Raw genomic sequence first — 22,270 nt, forward strand, 5'->3', positions numbered from 1 at the left:
AGAGTTTTGGTTTTTTGATTGCATAAATTACTGAATGAAATTGTGTGTATATATAAATACATATATAAAATATACATACACACAATATTAACATATACGTAACAGAAAAATATAATTTTTAATTAGTTGTAACTTCCAAAGCTGAAACATTAGAAAATAATTGTTAAAAATGTTTTGAAATTTTCATGAACTAAAATTGGAGGTTGAGAATTGTATTCTTTTAGTCAGCCAGTTCTAATAAAGAGCTATTATGAACTAGAAAATTCTATATTAAAATTGGTCACAGAGGCATAGCATTTTAACTATAGCTGATTTTAGAGGAACTTTTCCTCTAGTATTATTTCTGTAAGAATATACACAAAGAAAAGGTGATTTGAAAATTCCTAATTTTATTTAAAAGATAAAGGAGAAAAGAAAGAAACTATTGTGATATAATAAACTTTTCCCTGTCACCATTTTAATTTCCTACTCGTGGAGAAAAAAATCACGATAAAAAATATTATTTTTGAAAATTATTAGTCATGCTTTTATGTAGAAACTGTGAGGTATATTTCTAAATAGACGCATAAACTATATTTTTTAAGTGTGAAAGTTGTCATTTGGTGAACTCCTGTCATTGAATTTATGATCACTTTATAAACACTTCCATAGCTCACCATAGTTTTATATACCTTCCTTAATAAAATGCCAGAATACCAAAATACTGTGATATATGAATTTTCAAATAGTATAATATTTTCTCTTATATTTTTTGTTTTCCTCTGGAAGCTGTATCACATCACGGAACAGACATACATCAGCCAAGTTTAAGTAATGGTAGATAATTTAGAAACATTACAGTTTTACTCAAAGCAAATGGATTTTCATTTTAATTGTTACATAACTTTTAAATGAATTTTGTGAGTGTACTTATTTTCTAAAAAAATTTATAGTCTCTAAAAGAATTCCTGCTTACTTGTAAAGTGTTTCAACATGAAAGTTTTATATATGCTAAATATAGTTTATAACAGAAGAAAAGATCCATATGGTTGAAAATATGTGTAAGTTGCTATGGAGTCTTTAGGGCTGATATTGAGGTGTTTTCTCATTCGTGAGAGAAAACTATGTGTGTAGGCTTTAACACCAGAATTTGAAACATTTTCTACAAGTCTAGGTGCACTGATCTTTCTCAAGCTCATTTATCTAAACGTTGGTATGAATCACTTGTTAAATGAATGCTTTCCATATGCCAGGCACTGTGCCATATACATTCTTTTCCTTATTGCCCTAATTTCATAAACAAAGAAAGAAGCTTTATGTCTCCAAGACCAATGAATTTAACCATCATGCTTTTGGACCTTTTGTCACTTGCAAAAGAAATTTCAAACAGCACTTTTCAGGTGAGCTACCAGAAAATCAATTCACTTTGGCTCCATTGAGCACCTACCGTAGGCAAGGCATGTAACAGCTTCTGCATTGAAGGTTCGAAGCTAGACACAGTAAGGGAAAGAAAACTAAATGAGTAGCTGCTGCTAATGTTTTTAAGAACTGCTAAACTAACTTTTAATGGATCAACTGTATTTTCCACTAATATTTGACTCAGTGACCAAATTTTATTTATTAAGGAAATGCAATTTGAGATTAGCGAAATAATAAAATAGTATTAATAGAGTTTTAATTTATATTCCTATTAGAATAAAATCTACATTGACTTGAATGGTGTGTGTGTGTGTGTGTGTGTGTGTGTATTTTTTTAATGCTCACCAAGTTTTCAATATTTTGCCTGAAACTATAGAAAAGATTTTCATTAGGTAACAATAGCTCACATTTATTGCACTAAACGTTAATGTGCATTATCTCAATCCTTCTAACCATCCAACAAGGTAGGTGCCATTATATGTTATCTCTATTTTACAGTGAGGAAACTAAGGCATAGAGATAGTAATTTGGTCAAGGTTACGGAGTGAAGCCAGGATTCAAACTTAATTTTGTCTAACTGCAGATCCTCTACTCTATCGCTGTGCTCTACTGCCTGACGGAATAGGATATAAATAGCTCGTTCTATTAAAAACACTGCTCTGAATCCTCTATATTGTTAACTCTAGTGTAGTCATTGTTTTACTTTTCTTTTTTTAAGGTTTTATTATTTATTTGAGAGAGAAAGAGCACAAGCAGGAGGAGGGGCAGAGGAAGAGAGAGGAAATAGATTCCCTGCTGAGCAGGGAGTCAACGTGGGGCCTAATCCCAGGACCCTGAGATCATGACCTAAGCCAAGGCAGCCACGTAACCATAACCGACTTAGCCATTGAAGCACCCCCATTGTTTTACTTTTTTTCAAAACTACCCCATCCTCTTCCCATCTGATGACCATATAACACCAACTTGAGAGTTCTGCTTATAATTCTTGTTTTGTAATCTGCTGATGTATCTTTGGCAGTGTATGTGTACTAGTCTTTTTTCTTCCAGGTTTATTGAGCTATAACTGACATATAACAATGTAAATTTAAAATACAACATGGGGGATCCCTGGGTGGCTCAGCGGTTTAGCGCCTGCCTTCAGCCCAGGGCCTAATCCTGGAGTCCCGGGATTGAGTCTCATGTTGGCCTCCCTGCATGGAGTCTGCTTCTCCCTCTGCCTATGTCTCTGCCTCTCTCTCTGTGTCTCTCATGAGTAAATAAATAAAATCTTTAAAAATAAATAGAAAAATAAAATATACAACGTGTTGATTGGATATACATATATTTTTATAAAATTACCACCACAGCATTAGCTAATAATATCTTCATCATGTCACATAATTATCATTACTTTCCTGTGATGAACATTTAAGATTTACTCTTAACAACTTTCAAGTATATAATACATTATTGTTAAGTATATTCACAGTACCGTACACTGGATCCTTGGAAATGATTAATTTAACTAGAAATTAGTACCATTTGATCAATATCTTTTCATTTCCCCCTTTCCCTGTCCCTGGTAACCATAATACTTTGTTTCTTTGAATTTTTCTTTTTTCTTTTTTTAGATTTCTCACGTAAGTGTCATTGTATAGTATTTGTCTTTTCTCTCTCTGACTTATTTCACTTAGCATTATGCCTTCAAGGTACATCCATGTTGTTGCAAATTGCAGGATTTCCTTCTTTCTTGTGGCTGAATAATATTCCATCACATCCTCTTTATCTATTATCCATAGATGGACACTTGGGTTGTTTCCATATCTTGATTATTGTGATTATGCAGTAAACATGGGAGCATAGATATCTATTCAATATCCTGTTTTCATTTCCTTTGGATATATTCCCAGAAGTGAGATTGCTGATGGTAGTTATATTTTTATATTGCTTTTTAAGAACCTCCATACTATTTTTCACTTTGGTGGTACCAATTTACATTCCTATCAGCAGTGCACATGGGTCCCCTTTTCTTCCTTTTCTCATCAATAATTGTTATGTCTTTTTTTTTTTTTTATGATAACCAGGACCTTAGTTGGGAGGTGGTATCTCATTGCACTTTTGATCTGAATTTTCTGTTGATTAGCAATGTTTGCCATCTTTTCAATTAGGTATTGGCCATTTGTATATCTTCTTTGGAAAAATGGCTATTTAAGTCTGCTAGACATTTAAAAAAAATTTTTTTTTATTGGAGAGCATGCATGCATGGGTGGGAAGAGAGACGGGGACAGAGGGAGTGAGAATCACAAATGGACTCTGCCCTGAGCTTGGGCTCAATTCCACAAGCCTGAGATCACAACCTGAGCCAAAACAAAGAGTCCGATGCCTAACCAATTATGCCACCCACTTGCCCCATGCTGGCCAGTTTTAGATTTTGTTGTTGTTAGTGAGTTGTATGAGTTCTTTATATATTTTGGATACTAATTCACTATTAGATACATGGTTTGCAAATATTTTCTCTCTGCTGTAGATTGCCTTTCATTTTGTTGATTATTTCTTGTGCTCTGGAGAAGCTTTATAGTTGAGTGTAGTCCCATGTAATTTTTGCTTTAGTTGCTTGTGCTTCTGTTATCACATCCAGAAAATCATTGCCAAGACCAATGTCAATGCTTTCTTCTAGGAGAAAGTTTACAGTTTCAGAGCTTAAATTTAAGTCTTTAATCCACACTGAATTAATTTTTATGAGTGTAGTAAGATAGGTCCAGTTTCATTCTCCTGCATGTGACTATCTAGTTTACCCAGCAGCATTTATTTAATCCTTTCCCCATTGAGTATTTTTGGTTCCCTTGTCAAATAGTAGTTGACCATATACATGAGGGTTTATTTCTGAGTTCTATATTCTGTTCTTTGGTCTAATGTCTGTTTTTGTGCCAGTACCACACTGTTTTGATTTATAGGCTCACAGTATAGCTTGAAATCAGGAAGTATGATATGTCCAGCTTTGTTGTTCTTTCTCAGCATTGCTTTGGCTATTTGAAGTTTTTGTAGTTCCATACAAATTTTAGGATTATTTTTTCTATTTCTATGAATAATCACATTGAAATTTATTTTTTTAAGTAATATCTACAACCATTATGGGGCTGAAACTCATAACCCCAAGATCAAGGTTTGCACACTCCATTGGTTGAGCAGCTAGATATCCCTGCATTGAAATTCTCACAGAGATTACATTGAATCTACAGATGGCTTTGGGTAGTTTGGATTTTTAAGTTTTAATTCTTTCAATCCATGAACATCCAGTATTTTTCCATTTATTTATATCTTCTTCAATTTCTTTCTTCAAAGTCTTATAGTTTTCAGTATACAGATCTTTAACTCTCTTGGTTTATATATTGCTCAATATTTTATTGTTTTTGGTGCTGCTGTGAATGGGTTTTTCTTTTTTCCTATATATATATTTTTTTAATTTTATTTATTCATGAGAGACAGAGAGAGAGAGAGAGGCAGACATAGGCAGAGGGAGAAGCAGGTTCCCTGTGGGGACCCCAATATGGGACTCGATCCCAGGACCCAGGATCACGACCTGAGCCGAAGGCAGACACTTAACCACTGAGCCACCAGGTGCCCCTTCCTATATTTCATTGTTAGTGTATAGAAATGTAGGTGCTTTCTATGTTGATTTTATATCCTGAAGCTACTGAGTTCATTGATGAAGTCTAACAATTTTTAGTGGAGTCTTTATAATTTTCTGTATAAGATTGTATCATCTTCAAAGACAATTTCATTCTCTCTCTTTTTTTTCCTGATTTGAATGCCTTTTATTTCTTTTCCTTTGCCTGATTGTCCTGACTAGGACTTCTAGTATTATATTGATAAGATGGTGAGAATGGGCATCCTTGTCTTATTGCTGATCTTAGAAGAAAATCTTTCAACCTTTTTCCTTTAAGTACGATGAGAGCTGTGGGCTTGTCACATAGGATCTTTTCTATGTTGAACCATGGCCCCTCTATACCAAATTCACTGAGAGTTTTTATCATGAAAGGATGTCATATTTTGCCAAATTCTTTTTCTATAAAGATGATCATATGATTTTAATCTTTTATTAATATGGTGTATCACATTGATTGCATATGTTAAACCACCCTTGCATCCTACAGATAAATCCCACTTGATCATTCTCTAGGATCCTTTTAATGTGGTGTTAAATTCGGTTTGCTAATATTTTGTTTAGAATTTTTGCATTTATATTTACCAGGAATACTGGCCTGTACTTTTATTTTTATGTAGTGTCCTTATCTGGCTTTCCTATCTGTGTAATGCCTAGCTTTGTTAGTTGTGCTTGGGAGTACTCCTCCTCTTTAGTTTTTAATAAACTAATTAATCAACTGATGTCCCATCTTGATAAACTAAGACAGTTTGGACCTATTGAATCCTTAATTGCCTTTGATTTTTCTAGGTAGATTGAGTATTTTTTTTAATCTATAAATAAACCTGTGTATATTTATATCTATATTTGTAATATAGAAAAATATAGAGAGATAACATTACTTGAGTGTCAAAAATAATTACAACTTTTTATTATGTATAAGGTTTTACATATGTGAATCTTTGAACAACCCTTATTATTCATATTGTAAATGTGAGAAACGGAGACTTGTAAAGGTGCATATTTTCCAAGGCGCACATAATTATTTTCTAATAATCCACAGAAAGGGAATTTCATTGTTTGCAGTTATTTGGTATATTATTTTGATATGCTGCTAAATTCCATGGTAAAAACTGCAAGGCACTGTGATAATTAGCATAAAAATAATTTACCAGGCACTTTCATATTTTCTTTTTGATTTTAACATTCCTGTGTTCTATGCTCAAAAGTTTTGCTTTTCTTTTTTAATTAATAGTGATTCATAACTGACTCATGATTTGCTTGTGCTTATTAACTCAGAAAGTGACTAGAGGCAATTTTTATGCTATTTTATTTGATTTTGCCAGCTGGTCTTTCTGGTGGTGTGGTGGTCACCTGAGCACTCCATAGTGAGTTCCACCTGCAACCATGCAGCTGGGTATTTATTGATTGATTCAAGCTCTCCAGTGCATGTATTTAAACTGTGGTGACAATCTAACCACTTCCCAAGGAGAAAGTAACAGGCAGATACTAAATTTATTTTATGTAAATTAATCTGTTGATTTGAATTCCACATCTTGGCATTGTATGGTAACCTTTTTTTCTCTTTGATATTCATATGATTTTGTAATTTTAATTTCTTTGAACCTTGTGTTATTTTAGTATTATAATACATTTAGAAGTACATAGCTTGTTTGTAGTTTGTTTTGCAATTTGTAGAAAATGATGAAATAATATTAATATGAATAGTATAGAATCTTTGTGATTGGTGATCTGTCCTAGAAAAGAACCATATTATTTATGCAGATACTTTTACAAAGTTTCAAGAGTGATTTAGGAACCAGGATTTCCTCAATAATTCTGGTTTTGTTCTTCTGTGTTCTCATAGTTCCTCTCATAATTTTTGGAGAAATTATAAATTATTTTATAACAGTTTATGCTACAATACAGTGTTTTTTCATTTTATTTATAAGGCTTTAATTTTTTATTTGAAGTCAAAATAAACAACTTTCATAAAGCTAGAAATTTACCTTTAGTATTTTGATTATAACCTAACAGCTCATTATCTGGGAAGTCAGGTCCATATTTACACATGGACAGGTGTCATCCACATTTCAAAATAGTGCCCTCCTTATATTGAAACATTTTTTATATCTACATTTGGAGTGGTTAATTGATCAAATGTGTTTTGTTTTTTAAAATTGTATTTTTTTGGATTTAAGGAAAGTTATTGCCATTTTTCTCAATGTCTGAAAAAGAGAGGATTTGTTTATATGTAGTAAATTTCAGGTATATCAGTCCTCTATTAGGAAATGATGCAATTAGGAGATTTTATTCATAGGATAAACTTCCTGGTTCCTGTACGTCTTACTCCGAATTTTGGGGGGGATTATGGTTAGCTTGAAAAAGAAAGTCTTCAGAGAATAATACATGCCTTTGAATGTTTGGATGGTTTCTAAAGATCTACAGTGGGTATGAAGTTGAAACTAAACCGGCATCTAAAGCCCCTTCGCATTCACAGTCCCTTTCTATTTTGTTTAAGGAAGATAGAGAGTGGGGAAAACAGAATCCTTCAAGGGCTGAAAAGATCCTTCAGAGTAAAGACCTTGAAACAAAAATAAGGGTAGAATTCTTGACTAGGGAGGCTCAGATAACAATTGGAAAGTAGGCCAGTCTTAAAGTCACCCCAGGTTCTCTCCTGCTCCTCTAGTAGCTCTATTTGAGTGATGAAGATCACTCAGGAAAGATTAAGTATCTTGAGGTTAACATGCAAAATATGTACAAAAAGCATTTGTATGAGTATTGTTACAGATTCCAAGCCTCTTTAAAGGACACCACATCTTTTCACCCTGTCATGTGCTCCTGAGACAGAAGTGAAGAGCTTTGTTAAATCTCTGATGACAATTATGCTTTATAATCCCACACTAGTAGAAGCTGAAATTTCAAATAATACTAAATAGTAATGGGGGAAAAGAATTCATAAAATAAAGTAATGCCTTTATTCAGTTATTACAAATTCCTTTAATAATGTAGCTTCAGGTTCTGCAGCATTGTTAAATTCTAAAAAATGATAGTGTTGCTCAGTTTTTTTTCTCCTCTGCTTTATCATAATTGCCATTTTTTAATGAAATACTGATGCATTCCTTATTAACAATGAACTTGGCTCTCAGAAGGTGAAAAGCGCAGTTACTGGGAGTCAAGGGTGCTGGTTCTGCATCTCCCACCACCTTGTTTTGTGACCTTAGGTAAGTCATTTAACCCCCTCAGATTGTTGTAATAGATAAAATTTGAGGGTTATATTAGATGATATCTAAGCTCTACACTTTCTCTGACTGTCGTGGAAATCATTCCAGATTTTATACCTACAATTTGGAATCTGCCACATTTATATTCTCTGCTGACAATACAGATGTGATAACTGGCTAAGGATATGGTTTTGTTCTCCACAGAATCAGATGCAGAAACCTCTTTTAGATCTTTATCTGCATGATTTTTCTTCCCCAAGTGAAACTTGAAAATAATAGAAAAACTGCCCACCTGTGGTTGCTTTTTTTTTTTTGGTCTGGCTGGAATGATGAAGAAGGGAGTAGGTGAATAAGCAAAAACTCGAAGTAGAGTCTCTTCTTTCAGCTAACATCTGAAGCTATTTATTTATTATTTTTTGGGTTTCCCCTTTGATCCCACAACCAAGTGTTTGTTTTTGTTGTATTTTTAGTTTCTATATTTATTTATTGCAGGAGCAATTATAATCAGATAATTGAAAATTAAGATCACAGGCAAGAACTAGAAATGCAATTATTTATTCTGTACTGTCGATTAAAAAGAAATCCATATGCCTTTTCTCTGGCATGTTTTTAAAGCAGACAAGGCAGGGATTTAATAATGACTTGTGTTTTATCCTGGGAAGAACCACCTCATTTCTGCGAGGCTATAGACAGTAGGCATGGACAATACTTTTCCTTTAAAAACCTCTCTGTTTCCATGCAAATTCCTGTATAAGTAAAACAAAAGCTTCAGAATTAAGCTGAGAAATCCTAGGAGAATGATCTTGTCCTAAAAGTCTGTGGGTAAAAATTTCACGAACCATATTAAAATGAAACAATTACCCATGTTAAACTTTTGAAGTAATGTTAGTATTTTTTTTCACAAGTAAAGAATGTCAGAAGTGATTATTTGGGTTTTGGCATCATTGATCCTAAAGCCTTTCCTGTAGGCAATTCTGTTATGTGGCATATTCAGTGCCTTCTTGAGGCTTCTAGAATATGCTAGAGCAGCCATGCCATCAGCAGAGAAAAAGGGGCTTGTCTTCTCTTTTTCTGAGCCAGGGCACCATTGCTCTCCATTGAATCGAATTTCTTTCTGTACTTTGATCTCTACCTAGTAGAAGTATACAAGGTGATCCATGAGGGTGAGGGTGAAAACTAGAACTATTCATTTTTATTTCATCCTTTGTGTATGAGGCAGAACAGGACAAATGCTTCAAGCCATTTAAGATTGTGTTTTGTGTATTTAAGTCATTCCCAGCTGTTCTAATTCTTGAGTTTTGATAAGGCACATATCACTTAGGATCTATTTTGTGGGAAATACTTCAGTAAAGTATATACTTTACAAAGGATGCTGCTCAGAACATGAATTCAACATTAATTTTCATTAGTATTTCCCCATTGATCATTTTAATTTTTCCTTGTTACCTGTTTGCAAATACATAAAGTCAGTTATAAGTACTTTTAGTTTATCATGTACTGTGCTAAGTCCATTATATACTGGTATACCATTATACAACATCTCTGAAAAATTGATTATCTCTATTTTATAGATAGAGAAACAGAGTTTGGACAAGTAGCTTGTCCAAAGTCCTGCTCTAGGAAGTATTTCATCTGGTATTCAAGTCCATTTCCGAATCATGACTAAACTAATTCTCTTTTAACTACTTTAATTTCTGTCTTTTGCTAAATGAATTTTCTTGTAAGATAAATAACCCTTTTACATGTAATTTGAAGAGTAATTCCTTCTCATTTTAACAACAATTCTGATTTCTGTTCTAAACTTTCTGAAATTGCAATACATGTTTTTTTTTCTCTACGTGTAAAATTAGACAAACTTGATTTTTTTTAAATTTTTATTTATTTATGATAGTCACACACAGAGAGACAGAGAGAGAGAGGCTGAGACATAGGCAGAGGGAGAAGCAGGCTCCATGCCCCGGGAGCCCGATGTGGGATTCGATCCGGGTCTCCAGGATCGCACCCTGGGCCAAAGGCAGGCGCCGAACCGCTGCTCCACCCAGGGATCCCGACAAACTTGAATTTTGGAAGGAACAAAGTAGTAGAGTACAAAGCTACAGAACTGGATTTTCTCTTTGGGAAAGATTTGGAAAGAAAAAGAAAATACCCAAGACTTTACATAATAACACATGAAAAGGAAAATAGTGATTTTTTTACTTCATATTTTTAAAAATGTATCTAGATAAAAGGAGACTCATTTGTAGAGATCCAGTTAAGCTGCTCACATTTAAGCTTTTTGCCAAAGTTAAGCTAAAAGTAACTAAGTTATAGAAATAGTCGAAACAATCATTACCAAGTTTGAGATTCTTTTTTGATTAATTAATAATAATACTGTTAGTATTATGTTTGCAAGATACTTCCACAGTTTTGTTTTGTTTTCTATGAGTTATCTTTGCCATATCTCACCACTCTGAAATTAGTGCAGTATTTTCAGTTCTTGTGTTTTGGGCGAAAATGTAAATCATTTTGGCTGGTTAGCAAATCAATTCTGAGACACAAGTAAGATTAGAAGAATCTTCCCATTGTATCTCAATGCCTCATTAAGAAGATAAATGAAAAGCCTGACACTAGGAGCACCTGGGTGGCTCAGTGGTTGAACGTCTGTCTGCCTTTGGCTCAGGTGTGATCCCAGGGTCCTGAGATTGAGTCCTGCATTGGGCTCCTCATGGGGAGCCTGCTTCTCCCTCTGCCTATGTCTCTGCCTCTCTCTGTGTCTCTCATGAATAAGTAAATAAAGTATTTAAAAAGGAGAGAAAGGAAGGGAGGGAGGAAGGAAAGAAGGGAGGAAGGAAGGCAGGCCCTCCTGACACTAGAATGTATCTTCTCTGAGGAATTGATGGTATTTTATTTCAAGTTCTTCCTACTAAAGGATTTTTATTAAAAGCTATGAGAAAAATGACCGAATGTGTAGATGTATGAGAGAAGGGTATGTGTTATGTGGTTGGGTAGATGTGTGGGATTATGCATGGGCATGCTTATCTTAATTTTCCTTAAACCATGTTTTCTGCTGCATAGACTCTATTTTCCCCATTATTCACTATTAAATGTTTTAAGACTTCTGAGTGTTTGTTCTAAAGAGAGTAGGGTAACAGAGATGGAAAGTATATTCCATAAGAGAGAAATGGGTGTGATTTAGTTTTGGTAATTTTGCTTTCATACAGCAATAATTAGCAACTGCTAAGTTGTGCTCAATGATTGACTCCCTACCTCCTTAGAACACTGGTGTGTTTTTTCAAAGGATGGAAAGAATATTTCTCTTGCTACATCCTCTAATTATGACATTCAAATACTAAGGATGAAAGATGAAATGATTTACTCAGTTCTTATGAAGGGTTATAGGTTAGTTTGAGATTTATATGCCTTATGAACCATTCAATAACATTTTTAAAAACTGAAAAAGAAACAAAGATTAAAATACTGAGATTTTTAACACATTTTTTTAACTTGGAAAAAGGAATTACCTAATTAAAAATATAAGAATTGAGGGCAGCCCCGGTGGCACAGCGGTTTAGCGCCACCTGCAGCCCGGGGCGTGATCCTGGAGACCCAGGATCCAATCCTACATCTGGCTCCCTGCATGGAGCCTGCTTCTCCCTCTGTCTTTGTCTCTGCCTCTCTCTCTCTCTCTCTCTCTGTGTCTCTATGAATAAATAAATAAAATCTTAAAAAAAAAAAAAGAATTTGAAAATAATTGAAAAAAATCACTGCTAAGTTTAGAACAAAATTATTGTAAAAATGAACAAACTTATTTTGCAACTATTTTGTATTGAGCAAAGAAATTGGAGTAATATAAAAGTAATATACATGAAGTTGTGGCAAGGCAGGAATTCATATTCCATAGAAAGTGAGTTGCTAAATGACTTCGCAACCTTTCAAAAACTTTTGTAACTTCTACTTTCCCCTGCTAAAATTGTTATTCTCTATTTTGTTTTATGAACATAGTAAATGTGAGTGCTTAGTTGTGTTGTTTTATATAAAAGCATTTATGGGATTTTACATTTTATAGGTGTTATGACTAAACTGAAATCTCTAAATTTTAAACAGATAATCATTTTCCAGTGGACTATTATAATGTTGAATATTGCTTAATTAACATTTTTCCTTCTCAGGTTCTCTTAAAATGTAATAGGTGACTTCCGGTTATTATACTATTAATAGTCATTAGTACCCAACACATTTTTTTCATAAATGTTCAAGAAGTAGTGTTTAATAAGCAAACAAACATTGATAGGATTCCTTTAAGATGTAATCATTTTAACAACTGAAAATTTCAGTGGTGATTATTTTAGCATAACATTCTTTATTATGTAAATCACCTTGGAAAATGTGCATTATGATATAACATTTTCATTGTCATTATTTATACATGTATGTATGAAAATCTTTGACCAACAGTGTCACATCTGTGAAGTCAGGTGTTTGATATAAACTATCTTCTGCCTCAGGCAGTTGTTATTTAACATCTCCACCTTTTTTTTTTTTTTTTTTTTAATTTAAACTCAGGAGAAATCTTTTACACCTGGGACTGTTAAAATTCTTTGTCTGAATAGCATTTTCTGAGTATGGGCTGGTCTCTGCTGAGGGATTTATACAGAAGAAACTGCTAGTAGCTTTGAGAGTTAGACCAATTAATCCCCCATTGTGGAAATGAAAAAACAATCCTTAGCTTTTGGTAAAATGTTTAAGGTCCTAATGAATTTCCAGTCAGAAATTCATTTGCCTCCGTCATTCTTAAAATTGAATTTCTATTCCTTTGTTTATACATATATTTTTAAATTGCTTCTACTGTTACCAAAGCATTCATAAGAACTTTGATGGTTGGGTATCTAAATGGAGATCTGAAATTGTTCGTGTAAGGAAATGAAAAGTTATTTAAAATGAAGTACAATATTTTGCCTCAAAAGCAAAATCTTTCAGTGTTTGTTTTTGTAACTTCTTTTGAACCTTGAGTAAAAACCCTTGTCTATTTAGAAAATTTGTTTCCTATTTTATCATATTGCTAGTTTAATCTTGTCCATAATAGAGCAGTAGAAAGTACCAAGTTAACAGATAAGTGCTAGTGAGAGATGATTCTCTTGGCTTTTCTGTATATGGGTTTTTTTTTTAAGGTAATAAGATGTTTGTTTGTTTTAAAGATTTTATTTTTGGGGTGCCTGGTTGGCTCAGTGGGTGAGCATCTGCCTTCAGCCCAGAGGCTCAAGTCATGATCCTCGGATCCCAGGATTGAATCCTGCATCAGGCTCCCTATAGGGAGCCTGCCTCTCCCTATGTCTGTGCTTCTCTGTGTGTCTCTCATGAATAAATAAACAAAATCTTCCCCCCAAAAAGATTTCATTTTTTGGAGTAATCTCTATACCCAATATGGTGCTTGAACTTAACAACCCATCAAGTGTTGCATGCCCTACTGACTGAGCCAGCCAGATGCCCCAATGCTCTTGGCCTTTAAAATTATGATGCCAGTGAAATATAAAAGGCTAAATATTATGAAGTGGGTTTTTTTTTTCAATTTTATTTATTCATGAGAGACACAGAGAGAGGCAGAGACGCAGGCAGAGGGAGAAGCAGGCTCCATGCAGGGAGCCCGACGGTGGGACTCGATCCCGGGTCTCCAGGATCATACCCTGGGCTGAAGGCAGCACTAAACCACTGAGCCACCTGGGCTGCCCTATCTTGAAGTTTAAATATTTTAGATCTCTATAACAAGATCATACTGAATTGATTTTAGAGTAACTGGCATTATATTGATCATACTGAATTGATTTTAGAGTAACTGGCATTATATTGTTTGTCCTCCAAGGTAGAAAGTAAGTTTAAAATTCAATATTAGCATTTCCATTGGCAAAAGGGGCACAATACTAATTCTTGTAGTAATTATTGGATTGGATACCCAGGTTTGTGAAATAGTCTATCCTGAAAAGAGAGATTGCTTCTATATTTTGTAATGATCATTGTCAGAGAAAGTTATATTGTAAAATTGTTTTGTAGTGCCTTTCTATATCTTTTTTCTGAACTGTACTGAAATCTCTTATAATCATCTTTGTTAATATTCTTTTTGTAGCAAATAAAACAGTGATCCTTCAGCTATTTGAAGAAGGTATACTTTTTTCCAAAATATTATATTTATTTGAGAGAGAAAGAAAGCATGAGTTGAGGGGAAAGAAAGGATGGAGAGGGGAGGGAGGAGCAGAGAGAGAAGCAGACTCCCCCACTGAGCAGGGAGCCTGATGCAGGGGCTGGATCCCAGGACTCTGGCATCATGACCTAAGCCAAAGGCAGATGCTTAACTGACTGAGCCACCCAGGTGCTCCTGAAGAAGGTATACTTTTAATGGACATTTTTCTTATAATTTTTCTTGGTCAGGATTACAAAAGCCATAAATTTCACAGTTATTGGTATGTAAATCTACTTAGTAGAGCCCAGACCCTGAAGAGAAATAGAAAGATGCAGCAATGACAATCCCTTTAAGATTTAATGACCAAAATCTAATGTGGAACCAGTATGTAAAAATGAGAAAAATCCTTGCCCGACTTTGTAGACAAGCTATTACTGCACAGATTTGATTTGAAGCTTTATGTTCAATGAGTCCCTCTATAAAGAGACTTGTGTTGTCTTTATTAAGATTGAGCAGTTGGCCTTAATATCTCATTATTCAGATTAAACCTTCGTTAATTTATACAAGCTTTCTATGTTTATTGATAAGTAATCTCATGTTTGGCCTTGTTTCTGTGACATACAACAAAATATAAAGCATACATCCTTTATATTTTTATGAAAGGCACTTGTAGGGATTTGAGTTACAGAAAAATACATACTTTTTTGACATTATGGCTCTATCTAAAAAAAGAATCAATACTGGATTTGGTTAAGATCACTCAGTCATAAACCAAAGCGAGTTTTTGGTTTTGTTTTTTGAAATTTTGATCATGTGCCAAGGTTTCTGGGACACAAAAAGGAAACCAGAAATCAGCTGTTTAAAAGCATTAAATACCCTGATAAGGTTTGCATCCTTGTGGTTTTCTCTGCTATCCTGATAGTTCTTTAAGGTTCTGTCATTTTCAATCAACAGAGAGTACATGTGATCAGTATATCTGATAAACTTGTCAATGCCTCTTTAAAGCAGGATTCCCCAACCTATTCAGTTCAGACCCCCCTGCTTCATTTCAAGTATCATCTTGATAAGACAGCCATGTCACAGGCATCTGTGTATAGCCAGCTCAGTCTACAACTAATTTGTGCAGGAAAAAATTAAATCAGGAGGTAAATTATTTCATGATTGCTCATTCCCAACAGAGTTAGGCATCATTCTGAAGAAAATATCAAATAATTGGTTTCAGGCCGTGTCAGACACATGCAATTCCCTTCTCTAATGGCTGTGTGTGGTAGCACCAGGCCTCAGGGGTCAGCAAAGAACTGGAAATAGCTTAGTGCCAGGCACGGCCAGAGAGAGATGGAGCACAAAGGAAATGAAGTGGCAATAAGTGCAACCCATAGGGGAAATGTGCTTCACTTGGAGTTTAATATATCGGTTCACAATCTGGCAGGAAGCCATGCAACAATTGTTTACCTTTTTTGTCAGCATCTGCATCTGTTCTGTTTTGTAAACAGCACTTAACTCTCAGTCGGTAAATGCTGGAATCAATAACAACTGTTAAGGGATTTCCTAGGCGCCCCCCCTTCTTTTTTTTTATATTCTATAACAAATGCACACTACAAACAATGTTTGCCTTAGATTAACAAGGAACAGACATTAACAGGGTCAAAGGGATTTGGTTGGGAACATTTTATAGCTTCTTGGGTTTACAGTAATTATATCTGTGTGATTTGAATGTATTTTGTAACCTATCCAAATTAAACTGTTAAAAAAATGCTAGCAAGCAGTAATGAAGATGATTTTTTATAATTATCTTAAGTCCTGTGTATAGAAAACTGCTGGCACTGTTTGTAATAATTTAGTTCTATGCAATATTGTGTATTACAGCTGCTATGCAGAAATATTATGTTGCCTTTTGCAGTTTTAGGAAATTAGTGATTATATCCAGCAGTACTAATTATTTTAAACATACAGTTATTAAAAAATTACATACCACAGTGAGACATAAAGAAGGGCCGATCTGTGACTAGTGCCTATAAAATTAAATATATTGTTAGTAAATGCAAAAGAAAGAATAAGTATCTTTAAGTTCACTGCCTTCAGGGACTGAGTAGATGAATGTTGTCATAAATGCAGGATTGTTACAATAGTTATGGCATCACTTAAAAGTGAATATCACCAAGATCAGAGGAACACATTATTACTAATGGGATTTATGCATGGATCTCCCCATGCACTACTTCAAAAATTTACTCCTTAAAATTGCCGCCTACACAATTGCTAAGTTGCCTTGTTTTTACTTTATTAAATTACTTCATATCGGGATCCCTGGGTGGCGCAGCGGTTTGGCGCCTGCCTTTGGCCCAGGGCGCGATCCCGGAGACCCCGGATCGAATCCCACGTCGGGCTCCCGGTGCATGGAGCCTGCTTCTCCCTCTGCCTGTGTCTCTGCCTCTCTCTCTCTCTCTCTCTCTCTGTGACTATAATAAATAATAAATTTAAAAAAAATTAAAAAAAAATAAAGTTTCTTTTAAAAAAAAAATTACTTCATATCTGACTTAACCCAAACCTAATTTTGTTTTCTTCTATTTTTATTTATATACTAAGTATTAAATCTTGGGCTTCTCCATTAATTTTTGTCAAATGTGTGACTTCTTTGACTCTTTCACTGGTTTATTGTATACCACAAATAAAATCTGGGAAATATTTGATCAGGTCACTTAATCAAGATTTACATTGTCTTGTCTTTTTTTTATTTCATATGTTTTAAGACTTTGATGTGAATTTTTCCATTTTTTTTGGCAATCGTGTTGCTATTTCACTTGCCTAAATTACTTTGGCCAACAATTTTTTAAATGTCATATTTTTTATTAAATAGATACAGTTAGAATTAAGAATTTGGAAATTTGGATTATAATATCTTTCATAGTTCTATTGATACAAAAAGTGTCTTGAACTCATTCTCTTGATTGCATATTCATTTATTTTGCTTTCTGTCCCTGTGTGTGATATTAATTAAATATATAGTAATACCGATAAAACCACAAGTTATGTGTACATTGTAAATTCATTGTTATCACTTGGAATATCTAGATTTTGATAGTTTCATACATCACAATTACAATTTGGATTTCATAAATTTGCACTTCGAAGTCACTTATTTGATTGATAGTACAGCATGTTTCGGGGCTTCGAAACTAGAGAGGCGTTTTTGAAGTGTATATGGCTTTTTTAAGTATATATTCTGTCCAGAGGTAGAGAACTTCTTAACTTTATTCATCTGTTTCATTATGACATTTATATGAATCATTTATATGATTCAGTAAATCATATAAATCATGACATTTATACTGAATCATTTATATGATTCAGTAAAAATAAAATAACATTGAACACTATTACATGGTTTGATCTATAAAGAAAAAATGTCTTTCAGTAGAAAATTTTGTCTCTATATTAGAATCTGCCATTAAGAACCATAGACATCTTTTAGAAGTCAGTTTTCACCTTTCATAATTACTTCCTTTATCAAAGTCACATTCCCAAATATCCCTACAAATTTATATAACGTAAGAGTGAAAGACTTCCACTTCATTTGTGCTTTGCCTTTTTAACCTCTATTTGACAGGCATTAATGTCTCTTGCCATCTCATGTTAAATATTTTAAATCACACCCTACTCATTTAGTATGCAAGTTTAAAACTTATGATTGAAATTTTCATACCAAAAGTCAAGATGTTCAAAGGTTTATTGCTCCTAAAGTAATCAAAGCAACTATTCTGCATCTATATTAGCATTAAAGTTAGCTATCTCTTTGCAGAGCTTGAAAAATTATAGTGGTTCTCTCCTGATGTAATGTATAAGGCACTCATTGGGGGTTGGGTATTGTCTATGGATCATTAGCTAATTTTAAAAAATGGATTGTTAAAGGTAACCCTTGTTGTATTAGGTGAAAGCAATAATCATTATTCCCTAAGCAAAGGGAAAATGAAGTGCTAATTAGTAGGTTATGAAGTGTGCAATAGTACTTAGAGCATAAGCAGTATTTTCCCACTGGTAACAAATGCTATCTGGGGACAATCAAGTCAACAAATTGATTGCTGATAACTAATTGTATTTCTCAAATCCCACAAAGTAATATTAAATGTCAGGAGGTTACTTAACTCCATAACAAAGTTTCTGTATTGAAATCTTGTAACAAAATTTGAATTTTCTACTAAATTATTGTTACTTTAGGGTTTTTCCTCTGCATGATTATTTATCTACATGTAGTATGTTTATCATTAATTAGGCCTCTTCCTGCAAGATCTTGAAGTCTCTATTCAGTTATAGTTTTATTTCCTCTTATTTATTTAAAGAAAGTCTTTGAAAAAAGATACATGTCATCCTCTTTATATTAGTTTTCATACAATTTGAAGGATATTAGCTTTCATAGTCATCAAATGAGAATTGCTAAGTTATTTATGTTTTCACAATTTGAAGCATCTAATCTATTGGCGATGTAATGGAACTGACATATTTTATGCTCTTAGTTATTATGCTGTAAGTTAGATTTGATCTTGAAAATTAGCATTTAAGATATTTTAAGTTGATGTCTACACAAAATAATGATCTGAATACTGCGATTAAGTTTTAAATATCAGGTAGACATAATTCTAAATGCTAATTTGATTTGTAATAAATATAAGTGAATTATAAAGAAGCAGCTTCTGCTAATATAGATTTTGATTTCTCAGAAAGAACAGATTTGTATTTTTTTCAATAGTTAGAGTTTACACACACTAAGATAAAATCTGATCTCCATGTTGAATCACTCGCAAAAATAAGATTGTTCATCTAATATCACTTTGGAATCACTCATGCCACTTTGTGATAAAAACAAAGGGGCACAGCTGCTTCCCCAATATATCACAAGCCTTTTGGAGTCTTCTAGCCTCCAAGTGAATTCCAAGCATATAAGTCTCACTTTGGCAAACTGGAAATCTTGGCTCTCCCCACAACTGTAAATGGCTGCCATCCGATCCTCTTGCTTGGCATGAGTGAAAGCAAACTCAGCTGAAGATTAAGAGAGGGACTTTACAACTTTCCCTCCAGCTGATTGTCCATTATCTCTCTACCCATCTGAGACAAAGACCACAGGACAGCCCTGAGCTTACAAGGAATTCTCATTTCTTGTTCAAACTTACTTTTCTGTTACTTGTAACCAAAAACATTGGAGAAATGCAATCTTATCAACAGATGCCTTGTGTAAGATATCTAAAGGACTCTGATAATATTCTCTTTGTTATTTGTTAAAAGCAGGTTCATAAACTGATCTGATTAAAGGTCTTTATTCCTTAGTCCCTTTGAATTTCAGGTATACATGCTCATATCATAATCCCTAGTACACAGGAATCCTAGGCGGCTTCCACATCATGCCCTTGCAGTACCCTGCCACTTTGTTCTAAAAGTGATGAAGTCTGGCTCCGAGATATCTGCCTCCCTGGAAGATATCAAAGGTTGGAAAAAGCAGAGTAGATGATTCCTCATTAGGAAGATACACATATTTGCTTCTCAGGTGGCAGGACTTTCTTTCTGAACCTTTAAGAGAAATTAGCAGAAGCTGCCTCTTTATTAGTTTCTTGAATTGGTCTTCTCTAAAGGCAACCAAGAAGAAGAATGCTTGAGGCATAAGCAAGAGCTTGGAATCAGGAATGAGACTGTCAGATAATGGAGTAGTGTGATTGCTATGGGAAAAGGTAGAACAGAGGTGAGAAAAGGACATGCATCCTGACTTATGGGCAGTGGGGTCTCAGTAGGGGTCTTCCCAGTTGGTTCTATGTTTTCAGAAAGAGGATGGGACCAGAGGGAAGGTAGCTCAACATCCAGAATGTACACCAGGAACATTACTGGCCTAGATTTATATTGAGAATGGGCATGAAAAGAGAAACTGAGATTTTGAAAATACATTAAAGTATTCTTAGATTTTGTTCAGTCTTTAGTGCACTCTTAAACATGAAAAGCTACACTAAATTACATATTTCATAAACATAGATCCAAAATTTTTTCTAGGGTACAGTTGTGCATGTTGTGATATCAAATATTTAAGATCTGAAATAAAGTGTAAATAAAGCGATCCACTGATCCATGCTAAAGCTGCATTTTGTTAGGAATATTCTTAGTACTTAAAAAAATTATCAGAGTAATGAATTTTCATTATAAAAATTAAAACATAAAATTAAGAAAGTCAATATCCTTGCATTTTCTTCCCTCCAGCCCTAATCTCCAGATTACCACTCTTATTCCCACATTGTTGAATACTGTAGAATTTTTCTTATGCACTAGTAAAAATTAATATACAAATTTGTATTTTTCAAAATGAAATCAAACTAGACATATTGTTCTGCAATGTGCTTTTTTCAATTAATATTTCATGACCTCCCACGTCAGTGCAATCTGGTCTGACATTCTTTTCAGCAGCTCTATGATACTCCATAATAGAGATGTAGTATAATTCATTTGCATGTGGCTAAATTTAAATTGATCTTATCAGGTTGTTGACTCACTGGGTTTAGAAAATCTTAATTTTTTTCTTCCCAGAAGCAACATGCCTACTTCTATATAAATATGTGTTACATATTTACACATGGGCTGCAACCTACTATGTGGTAGGATTAGGTCATTATTTAATTATTTAATTAACTAGCTCCTGTTGATAGATACTAGGATTTTCCAAGTTCTGTTTCTTTGTATGCTCATGTAGTACCTTTTAAAAATTTCTATTCCTAGAAGAGATAGATCCCTGGGCCAAAGAATAAGCTAATAAAATTTTGATATGTGAACTCAAAAAGCCCTCCAAAATCAATATACTTACTGGGTTTTAACTGAATCTGTTCAGAAGCATGAATATCTAGTTTGATGCATGAATTCATTTAAACATCAATTCATTATCAATTTTTTTTTCAAGTGTTAAAATTCCTGTGCTTGCCTGCCTCCTTCTGGATTATCAAGGCTATTGCTGTTTTATCCCTCTGCTGCCAAAAAAGATCCTCCACAAAGGGATGAGGGTTAGGGAGGGACACTTACTGCTCAAGGTCCTTTTTTTTTCTTTTTAAGATTTTACTTATCTATTTGGGGGAGAGAACCCATGCAGGCACAAGCAGGGGAGGGGTGGAGGGAGAAAGAGAAGCAGACTCCCACTGAGCAAGGAGCCCAATGTGGGGCTCCATCCCAGGACCCTGGGATCATGACTTGAAGCTTAACTGACTGAGCTACCCAGGTATCACAATGCTTGAGGTCTTGTAGGAGCTTTGCATCTGGATAGACTTGGCTTTGCATTCCAGCTTTGCCACCTGGCAGCTATGTGGCTTATCTTCTATGAGTGTTGGTCATTTAATCTTTAAGATGAAGATGATAATAAGACCTCTCTCGGGTGCCTTGGTGGTTCAGTCAGTTGAGCATTTATCTTCAGCTCAGGTCATGATCCCAGGGTCATGGGATGGAGCCCCACCCCCACCCCCACAGGCTCCTTGCTCAGTGGGGAGCCTGCTCCTCCCTCTCCCTCTATCCTTCCCCCTGCTTGTGCTGTCTCTCAAATAAATAAAATCTTATTTAAAAAACTTATAGTATCTAAGTATTAATATAGATATCATGCATAGTGTTTGGCAAAACTAAGCACTTTGTTACCATTATTTAAAACATATACATATGTGCATACGTTGCATTAAACTGAAGAGAAGACTTGTCCTACATTAATATGGTGTTTCTAAATACCTGTGTATGACAAAGAGCTGCTTATTTGTTGTTTTTGTCAATTTCTCATTGAATATTTTATCTCTAGAATCTTTCATATGATATTCTCTGGAAGTGCTATATTAACTTTTTTCAATTTCATAATAAACAATAATGAAATAAGAC

General features: G+C 34.2%; 1 protein-coding gene across 3 annotated transcripts in view; it reads left to right on the top strand.

Annotated features, from left to right (window-relative positions):
- KIAA0825 (KIAA0825 ortholog) overlaps positions 1–22,270 on the top strand; it is a 388,202-nt gene that overhangs the window by 64,410 nt on the left and 301,522 nt on the right. The window lies entirely within an intron of this gene.

The sequence above is a fragment of the Vulpes lagopus genome, chromosome 4 (genome assembly GCF_018345385.1).
Source record: "Vulpes lagopus strain Blue_001 chromosome 4, ASM1834538v1, whole genome shotgun sequence".
In the NCBI taxonomy this organism is placed as follows: domain Eukaryota; kingdom Metazoa; phylum Chordata; class Mammalia; order Carnivora; family Canidae; genus Vulpes; species Vulpes lagopus.